We start from the raw sequence: 21,598 nt of genomic DNA, 5'->3' as shown, positions 1-21,598 counted from the left end.
AGAGCTTCAGGGGCATGGTTGCTGTGGCAAAGTTTACTTTTGGGGTACCATTCCCAGTGCTGCATTGTAAAAAACATGTTACTTGCGCCACACTTCCTCCAACACGTCTGGGCTGGAAGGCGCCTCTCAATTCGCTTTCCTTTCTCGATGCCTTTTCAAGATGACAATGCATTTCCGTGCTTTTCTCCTTCGTGAGTGGTCAATCGAGGCTATGTACCGGGCTGAGCTTTGAAAGAGGCTACTCATAAAGCAAAAAGCGCTCAAAGGCATTGGCATCGAGAAAAGGCATCGCTACAAGATACCGGCCATGCTCGCCGATTCTTTCTGTATAAGAAAATACAAATAAACATTGGCTGGAAAATGCGCAGGATCTGGCAGGCGACCGCCGTGAATCCACTCAAGGCCGTTATCGATACGAGGTATGGGTACACGGCCATAACGCAAGTCGGATAAGGCACACATAACTGACGCACAACCTATGTAAGCCCTGTGCCTCTGACTGCCGTGGAGCGTAGGGTGTTTTGATATTGGTTTTCCTTTTATTGCGGCAGTAATAATATGGACCCTCCAGTCGCATTTCTGCCGTTGCCGTCGCCCCTAAGTTCCGTATAAAGTGCAAGAGCGATAAAATTGTCGCCGCGCGCCGTATTGCGAGTGATACCGTGGGAGGGTGAGTGGGTGATCCCGGCTCAATGTCGGGCTCGCGAAGGAAGAAACCGGGGAGAAACTGCGCCGTCTTCGGTAGCGGAGGGGTGCGCGTTCTGCTCCGGGAGGCCGTGCGTCCCCGCCCGGCGTGTGCATATTGAAAGTCAATTTTGAAGGGTACAGAGTCCGCCACGCGCTGTTTTCACGGCTTAATGTTGATGCGAGAGGCAGCACGAAGGTGAATTCGCTCGCTGCTGCTACCAGGCTTGCTCACTCCAGCATTTTCACAGCGACCTTCCGCGATTATCGATTGAAATATGTTCAGTGACATGTGTTCATGGTTGGTAATTTAGTTAGTATGCATAATTTTACAACTTTATACGGGCGATAAAGCTACTATCCTTCATCTGGCTGTCCACTAATTTGCTATCTCAATCGATGCTTCGCCTTGCGGGCGAAACTGCGTCGATACATGTCTCTTTCTCTTTTCTCTCTCTCCTTGCAGAAGATTTATCAGGTGAGCTTGCCCGGGCAAGTTCGTGCGCAATCGCGAACTCCTGGAGTAAGGTACAAGCTGCTGGTATTTTATTCGTTTATTTTAATTTCTCGCACGATTTTTCTACTGTGCATGAGTTTGTGAAGTAATCCATTAAATTGGCTATGAATCGGTGTATATTACGCGGTTTACGACAAAGAGGCAGCATCGGAATTCATGCCTTGTATGGAGCCGCAGCTTAGCTCAAGAGATAGCCACTAGTATGAAAAATATTGTCACATGATAGCAGAATGCGGCAGACAAATTCAGCGTCCCCCGACAACAGGCACGGCGCTATCGACATCACCAGTGGAAAACTTGGAAGGGTAATTTATGAAACATCTGGTTCCACGTACCATATAGTTAAGTATACATTCTTAAACAAGTTACGCCATTTGGGGCGTAACTTGCCACACAAGAATAATCGTCATCTGTCTTGTCCGCGTTTCCTTTCTTTAACGCTGCGAACCCGATTCTTATAAGGCACGAACGGCACGCGCGTTATCAGCGCGAACAGAGAATTCTCGACAGGAAATTACCGAGCGTTTTCAACAAAGGAAACGCATGCAAGGCTGATGATGGCTATCGTTGCGTGGCAAATATACTGCCCCCACCCCCAAAGGGTGCACGTTTTGTTTAAGAGTATATAGAGTACATTAAACCAGATGCTCCAATGAACGCTACTTTGTGTTCCTGAAAGCATCAAGCTCGGGCGGCGACACCTCTCGTGGCAGCACTTGTGTCATAAAACCATAATGTTGCCGCGTACACTGCTGCAAAATGCAGCTGGTGTAAAGACACCAGGTGATGTTGCCACAAAAAGTCGCTGGTCTTCGCTACGTATAGATAGGCAAACTGTTGAAGGATAGGTCGGCTTTTTGCCAGTGCCAAGTGGTCCTGTTCTTCGATAACTACGTCAACTGTCGATACATGCTGGACAAGCAGGTTGAATACATAACGAGCAATACCTTGCTGCATCGTCTCAGTGACGTGGGCGTCATAGAGGATGTCTTATTTATGTGTGGCTCGAATTACATCCGCACACGACAGCGTAATGCATGTGTACGCAGCGTGCGGGTAGCCGCTACGGTCACTGAACAGTTATGTAGCTTTTGATTCAGTTTCCCAACTAATGAGTTAATCTTCGTATGTCTTGAAGTGGAGTATGTCTTGATGTGGCACCTTTATTTTAAACATTGCTTTTGCGAACATGACAACATGCACCTGATGTTTACGTTGATGGGTCTGCGCAGGACCCACCGGCCCTCCTCCCCTGAAGATGGCGTTCACAATAAAATTTTTCATGAATGGAGATGACAAAAGCATCAGCATCAAAATTCTCAGGTAGGATCCGCAAAGTAGCTGCGTCGTGACAAGCACAAAGAATGCTACTTCCGCCAAGATGTTGCGTGGGAAGATACAGACAACCGAAGAATACATAAAGTAGACAGACAAATACAAATAACTGAATAAAAAGTGACATGTCGCGTCAGCTCAGGAATTGTCGCCGTCAATCCTAGAACCGATCGGCCTCTTTCTCAAAAATGGTGTCAGCCCGTGGCAATATTACCGGCTGTATGGAAGTTCAGCTATCTATGAATTTTCATCAGAGGCAGAGCGATTAATCAAATTACTGCTAGTTCTTTGAGAAGTATTAAAAGAGGAATGTCTAAAATAAAAAGAATTTTAGTTTCTGAGAAGAGCTTTTAAAGCCCCGTTTGCGTCTTTGCAGGCGGTCAGGGTCATGCAGTGATCTTGGCGGATTGGAAGTCGGCGCCAGACATATTATTTAGTGTCAACTAATAAGTACGTGTAGTCCACAAGAGCTTGAAAAGGAGAAAAATATTTCGCTTTTCTTTCATGACACAACTTTTCTCTTTCTTACAGGGGAGGAGCAAGCCTGGTGGAGTCATTATTTTTATCCAGCGGTAAGGTACATTTTGGAGTATGCGTTCCCTTGTGTAGTTCTGTATTGTTAATGCAAGAACATTGGTCTCTTGCAGTTCTGACTCAACCAAAACAGCCCGAGGAGGTACAGAAGACAAAAGAAACGGAGTTGGGACAAATTGCGCTAAGTGTTGAGCAGGTGCAAAAGCCGCAACCTTTGGAACAGCTTGAGCTTCTGGCGTGAACAGCTTGGCATTCTGGCGTGAAATTAAATATAAAGACGTTGGTCTTTATTTCCTGCTCTAGTAATCGACCTTTTAATGCGAAATTAACGAAAAAAAGAATTTCTAAAAGAATGCTTTTTCTGGACTGATCTGATGATTCACATTAGGGTCATTCTAAAGAAGCAAGGACGGTTCTTTTTCAGAAGCGAGCCGCTCAGTTGATTCAACGCGGTTTGTGACGGTAGAACGGTAAAACTGCGCAGAAAGCCAAGATGATGATGATGATGATGATGATGATGATGATGATGTCCTTGATGAGATTGGCGCTTACCCACTCGCGGGGATTGGCCAAGAGTCGGGCAGACTTTGCTTATGTTTTCAGAAAATGGGGGTAAGGATCTAAAATAGTAGTCGGTGTTTCCTGGCGCGTGCGGTTCCTGCTTGATGTCTGTCCTCGTTTTCTGCTTTGTTTTACTGTCACGAAACATATTTTCTGAGTTCTTAGAATCTGCCCCGCACGCTTATGTCACGTAACAGGATAACACTTAGCAAGTATTAAGGCTGGCAAACACTTAGACGAGCAGAACGGTGAAAAATAACAAAATAGCTTTTTTCCTTCCCTAACCCACGGGTCTAACGGAGTCCTTGCACGTTTAAAAACAACATCCAGCTAACAGTTCGAAAGAAAATTAACATTGCCTGAGATCTGAGAAAGAAATACGGGAGAGCAAAGCCTAAGCCAAACCGTTCATATGTTCTCGCGCATGCGCATATGAACCCCCCCCCCCCCCCCGCCCCCCCAACCTCCGTATCCCATCAAGGACACAGTAGTGTTCTGTCTCTCTCTCTCCCATCATACCTAGCCCTATTTCTGCACGACGTCATTAAAATTCACGCACTGTCACGACGTCACGTTAATGTGAATAATGCCAGGTCAGATGCTTCGAGATCAACTTTAATATAACAATTTAATGTGTTGCGCCGCCAAGCTTTGTGAGTGGCGGCGCTGGCTAGCACTATCATGGTTAGGTCTAGTAGTAAAACATAACTATCCGAGAAAGTGGGCGGGAAAACGGCGCCTCGGGAGCTCAATCGGTAAGAGCATCGCACGTGTAATGCAAAGACGTGGGATCGTTCCGCACATGCGGCACGTCGTTTTTTTTTCATGCAGTTTCCATCTCCATTAATTTATCACTTTGTTTAATTCAGTTTGTAAGTACAAGTAATTTACCCTATGCTGTGTATGGCGTCTTTCAGTGTTAGCTTCTTATGATTATACGCATATATATACCGGGTGTTTCAGCGAATACTTTCAATTTTTTTTTTAAATGTTGCCTGATATATGTAAGTTCAATGGCAGCCGCATTCCGATGGGAAAGCAATTCAAAAACACTGCTGTGCTGTGCACTAACTGTCCGTTAAAGAAAGTCACGTGGTCAAAATTACACCGGAGTTCCTGTCACGGCGTGCCAGGTTACCAGAAAGCGTTTCTGGCCCGTACAGCGGCAGAATTTCAGCTGACTTAATTCGTTGTAGGCTAAACAAAGATTATTTCGTATTCTTCGGTGTACTGTGTTGTCAAAGTTTCCTTCCTGTGCTCGTCCGCTGGAGCTAAACATTTTTGTCTACGTTATAGTTCCAACTCGCCCAACATACAGCAGCTTTAAAGATTCTCCGACGAGGTCGCAAAATCGCACTTGGAATTCGCCATTGACATCGCAACTCCTGGGGCGTGACAGTGGGTTAATGCGTACAGGGTTATTGAGAGACCACAAGCTTATTGCAAATACGCATGCGCAAGCTTTCTCTGCCTGAAGTACGAAAAAATTGAATATTTAGGTTACCGCGCTTGGTATATAAAGAGCTTCTGAGCGAGCCATCTTGAATGCAAAGGGGTTCTCAAGGAGTCAGCGCACGACTGCATAGGAAACAACGTAAAAGAACTCGCAGACGTATGTAAGAGAGACAGGTGATGCCGTTTTGACTGACGTGTTTAATTATTTGGCTCCTATCTTCGGTGTGTGCTCGTTCTTTATTTACAGCTCACCTCACCAGCCGCCGTGCGCGCTCGCCCTATACCGGCAGATCTGCCATATTTCAACCGCACGAGTGGGAGTGAAGGAACCTTCGCGACGCTGAAGAAAGGCGAATCGTGACTCGTTTTCGAGTGCCACCTGCTCGCGTACGGTTGAAACACCTGAGAAGCGCCAAAGCAGGCACTAGTCAACTGAGAAGCAGGCGTGTCGCTGCAGGTTCGATATGTCGGCGATTGCGCATTTGGAACATCGCCTGGCGTTTGGGCGCGTAAACAGAGCCAATTGCGACGAAGACGAGCAACTGACAGATACAATTTGTTCTATTAGAACCGTGATGCACTGCGTAGAAGCTAGCGAAGGGCCCAGCATTAGTATCCTGCACGTTCGCACGTGACGGATGCTTTCAGATGGCCGCGAGACCCTGCATGTCACGTCGGCCGTAGCTGGCCGAGGCAATTCCCGAATATGCGTTGGCCTGTCACGATCCCGTTGTCGAGCCATTGTCCTGCCTTATCGAATCCTTATCGAATCGTAGTTAATTCGCTGTCGAAACGTTGGCAGTCAGGGGCCCAGTCCGAAACAACTTTTTTTCGTAAGAACTTTTTCTCGGTAGTCGCTGATGATATGTCCACTCTCACTATTTGCTGTTTGTCATTCTTACGAACTTTAATGGCGTAAGAACCTTTTGGGACCACAATTCCAGTTGTCCAACAATTCTTCACGCAGACAGTTTTGAGACACAGTGCGCGACTATGACGCATCATTTTGCTTCCAGGACACCAAATCCGTGAAGCGAACAATTGGCGGTGTATTGGATCGTCGGGTTTAGTGATTGGCCAAAAGACGCCAGCGACGGCGTATCACGAGCCGTTCGCATAATCGCGAAGAGCCTTGCGAATCCGACTCTGGACCGGCTGATGCCGGCTAATTAAGTCAATCAGGAGCCACTGAAAAGCCAGTGAAAACCTACAGACAGCTACTGCCAGGATGCACGGTTTTATAGCGAGAATGGTTTGCCACTCGCACACGATGCAAAAAAGGTGCGTATTAAAAACCACCCTAGATCGCTCGAGTCAAAAGCTATGCGCGAATGATGAGCACGCCCCATGTTCGAGGCCCGAAACTACCGCATTTTCTCATATGTAACCACCTCTGCCCTTCCCCATTCTAAGAAGCCATTGCAGAAAGCACGAGCTCGACATTAAAAATTCATTTAAAGAATTGTGAACATTTAACATAAGAACGACAGGAAGAACGCCTTGTCGCTGCTGTTCTAACGACTTACTACGTTTTGCTAAACGCTCAGCCGTTAATTATGAACGAATACTAACTTGTCCAGTTTACCCCTTTTCTCATTGCGCAAGAATTTATTAAATCTCGTCTTGTTTCTTGAATACCCTTACCAATATAACTAATAAATAGTTTCGTGGTCTATTGGCTTTTTGTTACTCTCAATAGAATGTCTTTTGAGATGGAATTGAATATCGTGCACAATTTTGCGGAAGCGTAGCTGTCAATGGCACTTCTCCCTGTCAGATGTAAGTGCCGCGAGGTGCCGCTAGAAGATCGGAGCGGCCACACAAGCTCCGTGAAGAACAAAGAAGGGAACGGGTGCACGAGCACGGCGGCAGAGGTGCGAGCTCGGAGTGTTCTAACCAGGCGGGCAGCATTTCCGAGCTCCTGGGGTGAACGAGGCGAGGGTTCCTGCCAGGCGAGATGTCCGTGGCAATGTGCGAATGATCGCGGAGCCGAGCGTGGACGTCCGAGGAACCAGGGCTCCCTCCTGTTGCCAGTGCTCGAGACGCTGGCTGACCCGAGGGCCGCCGGTCCCTGAGCTGCCGCACCTGAGCTGTGCCGGGCAGCGTTGCAGTCTGGCACAGATGTTGCGGTGGTAGACGCGGTCCTCACATGCGACCGCCGCACGTGGATTGCGAGCGGCGTTACGAGCTGGGCACCGAGGCCGTGCTGGACGTGCGACTGTAGCACGTCGGTCGCGAGCGTCGCCTGAGCCGGACGCCGAGGCCGCGCGGAACAAGGCGTCCCGTGGCTGCTGCCGCTGCGGCTGCTGAGTGTGCCGAGCCCGAGAACCGTGCTGAACGGGACCTGAGCGTGTCGTCGTCGCAGCCAGCTCGAACACGGGTGAACCCGCAGTGCCGTGACGACCGAACGGTGAGCCTCGCAAAGCGGGACTGTTTCAGCCCGTTTATTCCCGTGTGCTGTGAGTGTATGGACATACTGACTGCCGTTACACAGGTTATCAACGCTCTGTATATATATATATATATATATATATATATATATATATATATTTATTGAAATGTTGTTTTTATTTTTATAAATGCACCTAAATGACTTTGTCTTTCTTCCGCATCACTGGGCAATAGCAAAAGTGCCGAATAGTCCTAAGCACTACACTCCCCTTCCCTCTATCAATTCCCAGAACAAGCGAGCGCTCCCGCACCCCCCCTCCGTCCTTCAGAAAAATAAAGCAAGCAGACGTTGCGTGTGTATATAAACACACCCATTTGCTGATACTTGTTTTTATGTGAACTTGAGACGATCGAGTTGTGATGCTCGAGTCGTGATGAGGTATATTTAGCACTGCGGCATCGGTCAAACGAAAAATATCGACAGAGCGGCAGGAAGACGGCAATGGCTTAAATGTCAGCATTGACCCCTAGTAAAACCACACCTCTCTCACGGAACGTAAATTAGTGCGGTGATGGCTTGCAGCAATTGACCTATCATTGAACATAGTATTTCTTCTGTTAGACGTGAATTAGAACTGTTTAGTTATATGACTTGACCAAAGATACCTCGAATTTCGTTAGAGTGTTTTATTCGAGTAAATGGAATGTTATAGCCTGTCTTGCTTGCTTCCGCTCTTTACGTTATTACACACAAATGTCACGTGGAAAGGTCGGTGGTGCGAATGTGCCTCGCAAGCTCGCCGAACAAAACTTGTGCCTACCGCATAAAGCAGAGTTTTGACTCTCGGCTGCCGTTATTGCAAGGCACAGGCAAACTAATTATGCCTGTCGCAGAGACGATACACATAGCGACGAAGACGGGGGCGAGGAAAGGCCTTTGACCGGGAAGAAAACGGCAGATAAACATTACAAGCGAGTTTAGCTGTGATTCCACTGGCACGGCTCACGAGTTGAAGAAAATAAGCAGACGTGCTGGTGTGTCCAAGCTATATCTTACAAAGGTATCAGCCCATGGAAGTTGGTTCTGACGGGATTGTTCTTTTTTTTTTTGTTACAGCAGGCGAGGGGGAGCGGGGTGTGGGAGATTGAGAGAGAAAGAGAGAGAACAACTTTAGTGAAAATGCCTGCAGAGTCGGTTAGGCTCCCTACATGCAGGAAGGACAAGCTTTTACCGCGACGCGCCCACTACGTCAGTCTCTTGCATTGTGCTCCTCGAGGTCTTGGTTCCTCGCTACTTCCGCGGATCCGAGAGGGCCGCCGCCCCCTTCCTGGGGGTGCTGCCCCCCTTCTCCTCGGTTTCGCGCGCTCGCCGCCTCTCTAGAGCTGCCGAGACCTGCTGGACGGCCTTGAGTTGTGTATCTTGGTCATAGCTCTTCGTTGCAGCCTCTAGCTGCGGCGGGATCGTCGTCTTCTCGCTGGCTTCTCGTGGATTTATACTACAGTCCCAAAGGATGTGAGCCGCGGTGGCTCTCTCCTTAGCGCACAGCCTACACATGTCACTCGCGCACGCGCTTGGACACACGTGCTTAGCTAGCACCGGGGTGAGCAGGGACCCCGTCTGTAATTGCCTGTATAACACTGCCTCCTTCCGGGTAAGCCCCGGGTGAGGTGGCGGCATAGTCTGTCTGTTAAGTCTGTACCACTTCACTATTTCGTTGAAGGTGGTCATCTTGTCCTTGGCACTGCACCGCGACCAAGACTCCGAGTCGGCCGTGCTTGCAGCTGCGCGGTTGGTTAGTCCTCGCGCGGCCGAGTTGGCCGTCTAGTTGTCGTTCACGTTCCCGCGTTCCGACACGTCACTGCCCATGTATTATATGCCAAAATTACATGTCTTCAGTGATCAAGGAAAAGCAAACGTGTGGCAGCTACCGCAGCAATCCACATAATATCCGCGCACAAGGCGTGGTATGTAAAACTGCGCTCTTATGTTGGCTAATGTTTTTGTCGGTTGAGTACGAGCCCTGCATTAATGAACGCCTCAGAAAAAACGGAAGTAAAGAACCACTGCAGTCCACGTTTTCATAACAAGGTTGCCGTTACCACGTGACTTCGACCACAGTGTACACGTCTGACTGTGGAGGCTGCAATGAAACAATCTCACCTTGACACGGTTAGACGAAAAAAAAAAAAAGCCATATTGCATTTTTATCGAATGTGTACGAACGTTAATTGGTCTATAAGCATGTGTGTGGGAGACTGGGTGTGCTCACATCTGGCTGAAAAATGTTTGGTTCACGAATCTAATGTTGTTTTACATTATTTTATCATAAGCTTTCTCACTATTTGTGTTCTCTTTAAAGCAATAGCGCTTCTCCCTACATCCCGGTTCGTATGTTTGTTGACGTTTATGGCAGACTTGGGACTCTAGATGCCACTAGTTGCCTGTAGAAGTAAATTAAGAAAGTAAAAGAAAATGTCCGCTGGTTGGTTTCAAATCCTTGCTCCCTAGCAAAGGAAGAAAAAGAAATAGGAAAAAAAAACATCAAAAAGCACAGGCGCTCTTTTTTTGTCTATTCAGTACGAAAAACAATAACAGACCCCCCCTCGCCCCCCATCATGGTGAATCAAGCTTTACAGGTGCTTCAAGTTGACATTGGTCATCAAAGACGGACATCCAATCAGGTATAATTCTTCTCGCGCCTCAAAAACACCTCTTTGAACCACGACAATCCTGAAGGAGGCGGCGAAAACTCGTGCAAGCCAGCTCCCGATACGCCTGTAGGCACGTCGCATAGTAATTTAAAGAAATGTGAGCCCGCGCCTCTCCTGTAGCGGACTATCGAAGAAACAAGTTACGGGACACAATAATCCCCGGAATTCGCTGCGCATCTCTCAGGGTATTGTGGCGCATTTATACAAAGTCAAGCACGTCGTGTTTTAGTGCTGAATATAAGTGCCGCTTTTTCTGTAAGGGACACCATTGCGGCTGAGGGACCGATTCGTCAACGAAATCTGCAGCGCGTAAAGGGTTGTAATGCACAGCCTATCTCGAACAAAGATATCAACTCCAGGTTGGTTCTAACGGGAATGTTTAGTTTCTTTAGTTACAGCGGACTCCCTATATGACGGTAGCCTACTTTGCACTAAGCCCTGCTCTCGAATGAATGAAACCACGTTTCTTCCGCAACCGTTTATTCCGCGCAGAGCGCAAGCCGCTCTGGGGGATCGGCCATGAATCTTCATGGAGGTGAAAAAAAAAGAGTATTATTGGGGTCATTATTTTGTGAAAATAAAGTGATATGAAATAAAGAACCTGTAATTGGTAAATAAAATGTCAACTGTTACATATATGAAGGCTACAATATGTAAATATTACAGTAAATATTATGCGAGCATAAGAACAAAAAAAAAGAATAATGTTAACATGCAATTATTTCTGTCTCGTGTAGAAAATTTCAGCACAAATGTTCCTGTGGCCATTGCCATTGCTACCCAGTACGGTAGCACCACAGAAAAGAATTAACAATCGAGCCAAGGATTCGGAAGGGTTCTGGTGAAAATATTTTCCTTTGAACATTGAACCGGCAACATGCTAAAGAGAAATTTGACGGAGATTCATTGCATGAAGGACGCACAGGTGATAACTTGAGGGAAAGCGCAAGAAAAATGAAAACAGGAGGACAACAGAAGGGAACGAAGACACAGCGCTTTTGTTGTCCGTGTTTTTGCGCTTTGCCTCAAGTTATGCAGTACCAACTAGCCCACCAGTGATATAGCCAGACCATACCTCATCACCAGAACATAGGTGATATAGCAAGACCAGATCTGCAAAAATAAAAGTTCAGGAAGGGAGGGGGGACTCGGCACCGTAGTCTCGTAATCGTTAATTAGAGTTTTCTAGCGCAGTCCCGTTTGTTGTCCCAAGGGAAATTGAGATGCGGGAAGTCAGATGAGTACAACAATTATTTGGCGAAGTTATTTGTATAGTAGCAAATTTTGTGAATCGCACCGCGGCGACGAAAGCCTACGTTGGTAAAATGGGAATTAGAGGACAATTGTGGGATGCTACTGCGAGCGCATCTGCATATTCATTGAAGACTAAACCTTCGTGGCCTGGTACCCGCAGTAAACGAAGGAGGCGTAAATGTCTTGGGACGAGAGAATAGACTGCTTCTAAGGAATTTGACAAATTGTGCGCGGTTAGTGAACAGCAGACAGAGAGACAATCGGTTAAAAGTATGGTTGACAGCGCTTGTGTTCGACCCTCTGTTGACTCGTCCTCGTTTCCTTGCTCGCGCAGCACGCAGCTGTCGCTTATATTGCGGTAAATACGGTAGCTCACTAATGACGACGCGCCAACAAGCAAATGTCGCCGTCGACGTCCTCTGCGAGAGAAAGGCGCAAGGCGCTCGACTTACGGCCTCTCTCGCTTTGCCGTCGTCTCACGTCACGTGAAATCGGAAGCCCGCGCTGGACAGCAAGCAGATGGCTTTTTTGTGCGCATATTCAGGTGATGCTCACGATCGCTCCCGACGGTATAAGAGGCGCATGGTTAGAAAATATGAAGTCTTTTAGTTTTCAGAATGAATGAACACCCCGAACGAAGTAGCGCCTCAGACTGTGACGGCCCCGGTATGTTCGTTTATTCAGAAAGGCGCCCTACTGAAGGACCGAAAAAAGAAGCAAGTCACAAATGATAAGGATTTCTTAAAGGGAACCACCCTAGGTGCCATTTAATATATTGCGCAGTAGTTAAGTATACCCGACAGCGCGTATAAAGCGGCATAGCAACGTGGCAAGATGGGGAGAGTGGAAATAGAAGGCATGGCGCGCGTCGCTTGTTTTTGAGGCTCTCACTTGAGCAGTGCAGGTAAGCCTGAAGATAATAACTTAACAAGCTGTGCATGTATGTGCTTCAGGATCAGTTAATGCATTGAACTTAAAGACTGGGCACGAATAAGGTAGGTGCCTGCTCGCTACACCTAGTTCAATCGTGTGAGATGACGTCGCACATCGGGATGCTATCGCGTGCCTAAAGAAAGGAGAGAGAGAAAAAAAGAGTAATTGTTAGCGACAGGAACGGAGACTCGCAGAAGCGCTTGCGCGTCTCTTAGAGAGACAGTATACGGGCTCATCCCCCATTTGTAGTTGATGTCCGTCGGTGTCAGAGAGCGGGTCCTGTGAATGTGCCTTATGGGATAAGCGCCAACGGGGACAAATGCACACGTTGCCGGTATCAGTTTTCACGTAGCGTTCGACTTCGCGTACGTGCCTCCTCCTTATCCTCGATTTAAAACGACACCTTACACCCTGTTACGTTCCTCATACCGTACGCTTCTGACCTGGTTCCCAGTAATGGACACGCTACATTGTCAAGGAGCAACAATAGCGAACAACTACATGGACCGGCGCCAGAGGAAGTGGAGAAGCAAGCCTACACTTTCCGCTGCATCAAGATGAACGTCGTGACGCCCGTTAAAAGGAACAGCAGTTCGCCTCGTTCACCACGAGAACGTTGACGTTCGTGCCCGTGACTGCGAGACCAAGCGGTTTCGCCGACAAGACACCGCGGAGTGTGGACGTGGAAACGGAGACATCCTGGAGAGACCGCAGTGCGCCAGTGCGAGTGCGAAGATCAGTGAATTCGCGCCGCCAACATCAACTCTTACTGACCGGTTCACGCCTACTCGGAGTACGAATGCGGGTCCCTGGACGATGCCTTTGGCACTGTGTGCAACGTGTGTAGCCTTCTGTGATTGCAGAGCGTTGTGAAGATTCTGTGGGGCCGGCTCTGTGTCTGAAATGTGGGCTTATGAACCCCAAAGTGGCCGCTCCAGTGCTATGTGCATGCCTCTCCCGATGCGCGTCACGGACAGCAAAGCGTGCGTATGTTCCAATGAACTTTTTTTTTTACCACAGCTTGGCTGCTGCAATGGCTTCACGAGCTTCACATAGCTCAATCGCAAGGTCATAGCGAGGTTCACCACAAGCTTATTATTACAGGATGCGTAATGATACTTAAGAATTACGCAAGGTATCGCTGCGCATACGGGAATGATGAGGGGGCTCTTTGCTACAGCAGCAGCTGCAAACGCGGTTTGCGGCACCCATCCGTCCTTTTTTCTTGTCTTGTTGTCGTCATGCCATTTTCGAGTCGTGTTCGTTATTTTGTTGCCATTTACGTCAGGCCACCTCCTTAATTTCAGCTCCACTGTCGCCACATGGTGATGAAAAAAAAAAAAAAAGCTCGGGACTCGTGTTCACAAAACAAGGTGTTACGCTATAGAATTTTTCGTACGAGTAAATTCCAGTCAATTATAATGTGTTGTTGTTGTTGTTTACTTGTATTTATTCACATTTTTGCGCTTGGGCTGCGTTGAATTGGTTTGGGAAGTGGCGGGGATGAAAAGGTAAGGAAAATAACGATAGGGGAGACTTGATTATGTACATCACGGGGTAATTAAGATGCGGGACATACTATTAGCGGAGGAGGCCGATTTATGGCAAAGACCACTTACGAAGAAAAATCTTTGCGAATATAGAGCCTGGTGCTCCTCATGTCGGTCACGCTGAGTGAGGCTTTCGTCGAAGCGCTTCCCTCTACTCAGTTACGTGCTCGCCCATCTCGCACCACTTGAGAACTTTCAGATGCTTAGATGATTACTTTTAGCGGCTTAGCCAGAAATTTTGTTCGGCATGTTTCGCATTTTTTACTCTGCAAAGTGTGTATGCTGTCTATAAACAAGAAGATGACGGGTGACACATGGAAACACACTGCGGGATAAAATTTTGTATAAACTGGGTAAAGTGCCTCAGACAGGCTGACTGACCTTTGGATAGTTGGACCTATATTTGTCTAAGGCGGCCATGTCATCACTGGCGTGTTAGTCTTAAAAGGCGTGTTGGTGACGTGGTGTCGCTGTTGGTGGCGGTTTGACGTTACTCTAGTAACCAGTTAAAACTAACACGCCATAGATGACGAGGTCGCTCTTGACAAATATAGGTCGACCTATCGAGACGTCGGCTAGCCTGCCCGAAGCACTTTACCCTTGTTTAAACATGTTCTTACCCCACTATATACAAAGAAATTAAATCTACTTCTTTGGATCTACATTGTGGTCCGTGATGTTGCTATGGTGTTTTGAATATTAATAGACAAAAGCGCTAGAAAACACTCGAATGACGATTTAGTAACTAAACCGCATGCTATTGGTACTGAGTGAACACAACATTATTCTCTGGATAGCATGCTACTTAGCTTCAAGGAAACAATACGTGGCTGTTAATGACTGCATATCTGACACACCAGATGAGCACTCAGGAGTACCACAAGGGTCGGTGCTTGGTCCACTCTTGTTTTAGGTTTACATAAATTATATCTATATATCAGTGCAACCACGTGTGAAGATCCGACTTTTGCGGACGGTTGTGTTGTTTATACCAGCATAAATCAACACTCTGATCAAGTCAGACTAAATAATGCATTGCATTCAATCAGTCCGGGGTTCAATCAGTGCATTCAATCAGTGCTAAATGGCGCTTGAAGCCGAATCCTTCAAAAACAGCGAGCATAAGATTTAGTAACAAAAAAGACCCTTTAGAACTTGCAATTACACCATTAAAAATGCTTACGTTAAAAAAAAACCTCGGAAAGTGAAGTATTTGGGTGTCACATTCATAATAAACTTAAGGTGGGAGCCCCATGTAGATAATCTAAAATCAAAAATCTGGCATCTTCAAAACGAGAACTGCGTCATGAGTCACCCTCTGCAAAGTTAACAGCATACAAAGCTCTCATCAGGGCAAAATTTGTATAAGCGGATCTGATCTGGAGTACCGTATCAACAACATTTAATTACAAAATAGAAATGGTGCATAACTTAGTTTTGTTTATCTATTCTAACTATTCGCGTCTCGAGCGTATCTGTCCTTCGCAATAGGGCAAAATAAATCTCAATCATCGTAGAATGGTGTCCAGATTAAAATTTATCTATCAGCTTTACCACGGTCACATTAAAATACTGCGTGAATGTCATATGACCGAGCCATCCGTGCGCTTTGATCACACACAACACACCAAAACAGTTAGGCAACCATTTAGCCCCCTTAACATACGTCAGTATTCCGTTTCCTCATGCTATATCATTATGGAATAAATTACCACAAGAACTATTTAACGCCAATACGACCACAATCATTCCTTCATCTCGTGATTAATCTTTCTTATGATTAATATTGTACTACACGCAATGAAGGAAATTAGTGAATTCTCGTGTGTGTTTTATATTAATATTGGGTAAAATGTTGAATGCAGTGAAGTGCCGTTTGTGCATGGTATATCACTGCTTTGTTTTTGAGTTGTGAACTAAAACTGTTAATTTAGCTTCATACTTATTGTTGACAATCCTACATTTAAAATGGCGATGTCCGAATATTCTTCTGTATTTTTTTATTTTTTCTTTCAGTCTATTTATTACTATTGATGTAACCATTCCTGCTTGGCCCGAATAGAGCAGGCACTATTTCTTAATTAATTATAATAATAATAATAATAATAATAATAATAATAATAATAATAATAATAATAAATTAACTAATTAATTAATTAATTAATTATTAATTAATTAATTAATTCACGAGTAGGCGTACTCGAGTATGCTATATTAATGAATTACTCTTCTAGAGCAGGGAAGCGGCTGTTCACGCAGGGAGGGGTGGCTTGGGGAGCCTAAGAGACGCGAAAACTAAAATACACTCACGAATACCACAGTAGCTTACTATAAAGTAATTGACATTGCCATCATCTACTGGGCTGGGGTATTGGGCACAGCACTCTGAAGGAACCTAGCAAGTTTCGTAAAGTTTTCTTGCGCCAAAACGGTTCAAATGCGAGACATGTATACTTCCATATCTTTATCGTCACACTGAGCCGCCGAAGCCCGAGCGTGCCGGTGCCCAGATTTAGGCACGAAATTAAAAAAAAAAAGAAAGTTTGACGTTCTTTGGTTCTCCAGTAATAACCAACTTCCTCCAGCCAAAAGAAACAAAAATTGAGTTTCGAAAGAATGCTTTGCCGCGTTTATTAAATTGATCGGTGTTGCCTTCTGGTGCCCCTTTAAAGCCACAATCCTTCTGTTTATCTCGTTACAATCTAAGCTGTGCAAGAATGTCCTGCCTGTAGAAATTTTATGAGAATTGTACAAGACCTTAACGACAGTTTACGTGACGCGTACGGTGGCTTCGAAAATTTGTCACTTGGCAAACACTGTACCTAGCAAAATTGTAAGTGACTGTATTGCCCATGACTAGCTTACCTCTACTCACATCCAACCTATGTTTTATTTCAGGGCAACGGAAGAAAAAGAAAATGTTGGGTACGACCTTGTCCGTCTTACTTCTCACGGCGGTTTGCACGGAAGCTGGTTCAGGTTTGTTCCAACTGCTCGTCATTGTCGTTAGTTACGACAACGTTACGTTACGTTAAGAATGAGCGCTGCACGTACTTTTTTTATTACTTCACGGTCTTGCCGCGTGTGCCGTGCGAGGGGTGAACGAGTGATTACAACGTTACTTCCCATGTGTGCGGTAACCGAACTTTCAGTACTCTAGAAGCGCGTTTCCTTACAACAAATTCAGGGGCGTACTTCAAGAGGTGTCCGAAGTCTCCCAAACTGTTTTCTTCTTCTCCCCAGGAAAGCGGTACGTTTGGTATAATTTTGTAAGCAGCATTGCTCGAAATTAGATTGCGATTTTGCAAGTTCATCGATATGTTCAACCGGTGATTTTTTAAGATCATCAAGGTCGCCGGTAGTCAACACGAACGCGAAAAGTACAGCTGTCGAAGAATAATTATCGATTAGCCGCATAGGCCGGGACTATATACACGGTGTCCCAGCTAACTTTAGCCACGGTATAAAAAATATGCAAGTGCCACGTAGCTGGACAGAACCAAGGTAATGTTGGTTGCCGTCGTTTGGAGACACTCAAATTATTTTTTCATTCAACCTAATTAGATAATCGTGTCATTCATTATTTATTGAACTTCTAAAATGTAATAATTACATTAAAAGTGTCATTGAGAAAATAGTAGAGCGACATGAAAAACTCCCGATACAGCTTTGTGTTGCCCTATGCGCGCATCGTAAGTGTTTTCCCGAGCATGCAAGCAGCCAGCAGATGCAATTAAAATTTCCGCGTGACTGGCCACTCGAGGCACTTTGCGTGCATTTTCGGGCTTCTTTCACGCTTGGAAAAACACTTTTATGTAGCGCGTATTGGGCAACACAAAGCTGTATCGGAAAGCAGCGTCCAAGCATGCAGCGTCCGGAGGACCGGGGATGGCTGTTTGACCGAGACGAGACTTGCAACGAGGTTCTGTCTGTGACAGGAAACTATTGTGTCTGTACGGAACAGTCCCCAGTATGGCGTAGTGCGGTGTGATGCGGTCTGGTGTGGTGGGGCGTTCCATTCCAAACGTGCACTACACGCATTTTGATATTGTGGCTAGTATCATATCGAACCAATATGCTTTGCCGGTAGCCATTTAATGCTTACATCTACTCTCGATTACGGGAGATCCAGAATTTCTTTCTTCCTGTGTAAATAACAGGACAGACGCAGCTGATATTATAGCTGGCATTTAGAGAAAGAAATGGCGTCGGGAAGGTCACGTAACGTGCAGAATGTCTAGTCTGTCAGAGCAACAGATTTTGTGCCATGGGGAGGAAAACGTGTTTGAGAACGGCCGGTGATTGTGTTGTTTGACGAGATGAGAAAAGCAGCAAGAATAGGACGGAGTCAGATGACGCAAAACGGGGGTAACTGGCGATCGTTGGGCGATGCCTTAACCCGACAGTACATACTGAACTGGATGGTAATGATGATGATGATGATGATCACCATGTGTCTGCCTTTATCTGCGCCTTGACTTTCGCAGGGCAACACCTCACTCAGCACAAAGCAAGGTTCAGCTTGTTGCAAGTTAGTTTCTTCTGCCTTCCTTCGCTGCCCTGCCGGTGCCCGTGCGAGTACGGCCTCGAGTATCCCAGCAAGTGTGGCATCTGTGTTTGCCGTGAGTACAAGCTACCATTTCGACGAAATTAGTAGCGCACCTTCTGTTTCGCACACCAATAACCGCAGGCATCAGAAAGGCATCAGGCAGGGAGATACTATCTCTCCAATGCTATTTATTCACAGAGTGTTTACAGGAGGTATTCCGAGAATTGGATTGGGAAGAATTGGGGATAAGAGTTAATGGAGAATATCTTAGCAACTTGCGATTCGCTGATGATATTGCCTTGCTTAGTAACTCAGGGGACCAATGGCAATGCATGCTCACTGACCTGGAGAATCAAAGCAGAAGGGTGGGTCTGAAAATTAATCTGCAGAAAACTAAAGTAATGTTTAACAGTCTCGGAAGGGAACAACAGTTTACGATAGGTAGCGAGGCACTTTAAGTGGTAAGGGAATACATCTACTTAGGGCAGGTAGTGACCGCGGATCCGGATCATCAGATTGAAATAACCAGAAGAACAGGAATGGTCTGGGGTGCATTTGGCAGGCATTCTCAGATCATGAACAGCAGGTTCCCATTATCCCTCAAGAGAAAAGTGTATAACAGCTGTGTCTTACCAGTACTCATGTACGGGACAGAAACCTGGAGGCTTACGAAAAGGGTGCTACATAAATTGAGGACAACGCAACGAGCTATGGAAAGAAGAATGATGGGTGTAACGTTATGGGATATGAAAAGAGCAGATTGGGTGAGAAAACAAACGCGAGTTAATGACATCTTAGTTGAAATCAAGAAAAAGAAACGGGGAAGGGCAGAACATGTAGTTAGAAGGGAAGATAACCGATGGTCATTAAGGGTTACGGACAGGACTCCAAGGGAAGGGAAGCGTAGCCGGGGGCGGCAGAAAGTTAGGTGGGCAGATGAGATTAAGAAGTTTGCAGGGTCAACATTGCCACAATTAGTACATGACTGGGGTAGTTGAAGAAGTATGGGAGAGGCCTTTTCCCTGCAGTGGGCGTAACCAGGCTGATGATGATGATGAAAGCCAGGCAATGAGGAAGTTCAGTGAGGAAACTGTGGCGAATCGGAAACACTAAGTCCGACCTTTGTCACTGTCATGTTTCACACACACACACACGCACACGCACACGCACACGCACACGCACGCACACACACACACACACACACACACACACACACACACACACACATATATATATATATATATATATATATATATATATATATATATATATATATACATATATATATATATTGGATCCGAGGCTTCAGAAGGGTTCGGCTCAATGCCAACGCAATTCTCTTGCATTTAGCCCTAAATCACCACTGAAGTTTCTAGTCCTTTTATACACCTAGGAATACAAAGAGGGATCTTAATTGGGCGAAGTCAGGGTGGAAGTCTTCTGTGGAAGTCTTCTTCTTAGACCAGGGCAACTGCGAGCCTTGCGATATAGGTTACATGGTGCTGAGGCCTAGGTATGACAAAGACAGCACAGCTATTCAAGAGGAAAGGGTAGCAGATGGTATAGCAATGTGGTTGACAGGGTCGGGGCAGGCCCAGGAAGACTGTTACAGAGCCGCGTAGGCGACGAGAAAAATGTTACATGGTATCGTACTGTACAAAGCGATCTACATACAATCAGGGTGGGCACACGATCTGGCCTACGGCATAAATGATGAATTTACTGTATCGGGTACTTATTATTTAACTGTGTACGTATCGTCGAGGCTGTTTAGATGATTCCGTCTATAACCAAGTATTCTTTGGTGCGCAGCATCGTGTGGAGGGTGCCTGTCAGCATGCTACTTCAAGGTGCGACCAGGAGAGCTTTGCCCACGGTGCGCACCAACCGAATATTGCTTCAGTCCATACGGAAGTGGGCTAGAAGGGCCAATGCGACCGGTAAATCCAAAGGAACCAGAAAAACCGAGTCACCCGGATAGACCAAATGATCACGAGAAGCCGAAGCACCCGGGAAGTACAAAGGATCAGGAGAAGCCGAATCACCCGGAAAGGCCAAATGATCAGGGGCACTCGCAGCATCCAGAAAGTCCAAAGGATCAGGAAAAGCCGAAGCATCCGGAAAGTCCTAAGGATCAGGGAAAGCCGAAGCACCCGGAAAGTCCAAAGGATCAGGAAAAGCCGAAGCATCCAGAAAGTCCAAAGGATCAGGAAAAGCCGAAGCATCAGGAAAGTCCAAAGGATCAGGAAAGGCAGAAGCATCCGGAAAGTCCAAAGGATCCAGAGAAGTCGAAGCATCCGGAAAGACCAAAGGATCAGGAAAAGGCAAAGCAGCCGGAAAATCCAAAGGATTCGGAGACGCCGAGAGGGCCACAAAAACCCAAGAAAACAGAAAACCCCAAGCAACCAGAAAAGGCGAAAGAGCCGGAAAAGTCCAGGAAGCCAGAGGAGCCGAAGCCATCTTGAGGACGACGCGTCTTGGAGGTACAGCTATCACGGGCCCATTATTTTGACGACGAATAAACGCATACGCGACAAAGCCAAATGGATGGGCAATACGTGTAGTGATGGCGGCGTCAATCTGCCATGTCCGAATGGTTTCTCTTCGGAGAAGACGTTTTAACAGCTTTCTTCTCGGCGGGAAAGAAGCGATAGTGCCTCTAAAAGCGCTGCGAACCAAAAGGTGCTTAAGTAGTGCTGTCGTGAGGTCGCTGCCGCATCATGCTGAAAGCGGTGTTCCAATATGTACAGCGGCAAATACTACGTTTGCTAGTTTTAAGCTGGAGATATGACTTTCACACAAAAATAATTGGGGCCGCAACATTCATATGAGGACGTCTTACCAGCGAAGCTATTTAGGCTGCACACATGGACTGCGTAGATTACGAAACCATACATTTTGTTCATACGGCACTACACTACGCCGACACAAGCGCCGTTGCGGTCGCCGCACCCCCCATGCATCTGCCGCATCAGCTGCTACAGCCGCGCCGGCACCAGCGATGCGCGTGACGTTGTAACCACAGAACAGGCCACGCGCATAGGCGCCGTCGCCACGCTCTTTCCCTTGGTTCCCCAAATGGTCGCCTGGGCGCAGACTTTCGCGCATTCCTGTCCACGATAC

The 21,598-nt window shown here is 46.5% G+C and overlaps 1 protein-coding gene across 13 annotated transcripts in view; it reads left to right on the top strand.

The window, feature by feature from the left end:
* The window catches only part of LOC126517575 (RING finger protein nhl-1-like), a 124,683-nt gene extending 103,981 nt beyond the window's left edge, over positions 1–20,702 (top strand). For 4 of the 13 annotated variants that reach the window (XR_011893345.1, XR_011893344.1, XR_011893343.1 and 1 more), the window contains 4 exons: positions 3,068–7,496; positions 16,825–16,905; positions 18,414–18,548; positions 20,288–20,702. The gene's annotated coding sequence lies outside the window, so the exon portion shown is untranslated. Of the gene's footprint in view, positions 1–2,433; positions 2,525–2,553; positions 2,987–3,067; positions 7,497–12,237; positions 12,348–12,414; positions 12,439–13,194; positions 13,216–13,258; positions 13,364–16,824; positions 16,906–18,413; positions 18,549–20,287 lie in introns of those variants that run through there. The other 9 variants (XR_011893342.1, XR_011893348.1, XR_011893350.1 and 6 more) reach the window with 9 other exon arrangements.
* The last annotated feature ends 896 nt before the right edge of the window (positions 20,703–21,598 follow it).

The sequence above is a fragment of the Dermacentor andersoni genome, chromosome 3, assembly GCF_023375885.2.
Source record: "Dermacentor andersoni chromosome 3, qqDerAnde1_hic_scaffold, whole genome shotgun sequence".
Classification (NCBI taxonomy): Eukaryota; Metazoa; Arthropoda; class Arachnida; order Ixodida; family Ixodidae; genus Dermacentor; species Dermacentor andersoni.
Note: the sequence above shows the minus strand (reverse complement) of the source record. Positions and strands in the feature narration are given on the sequence as shown.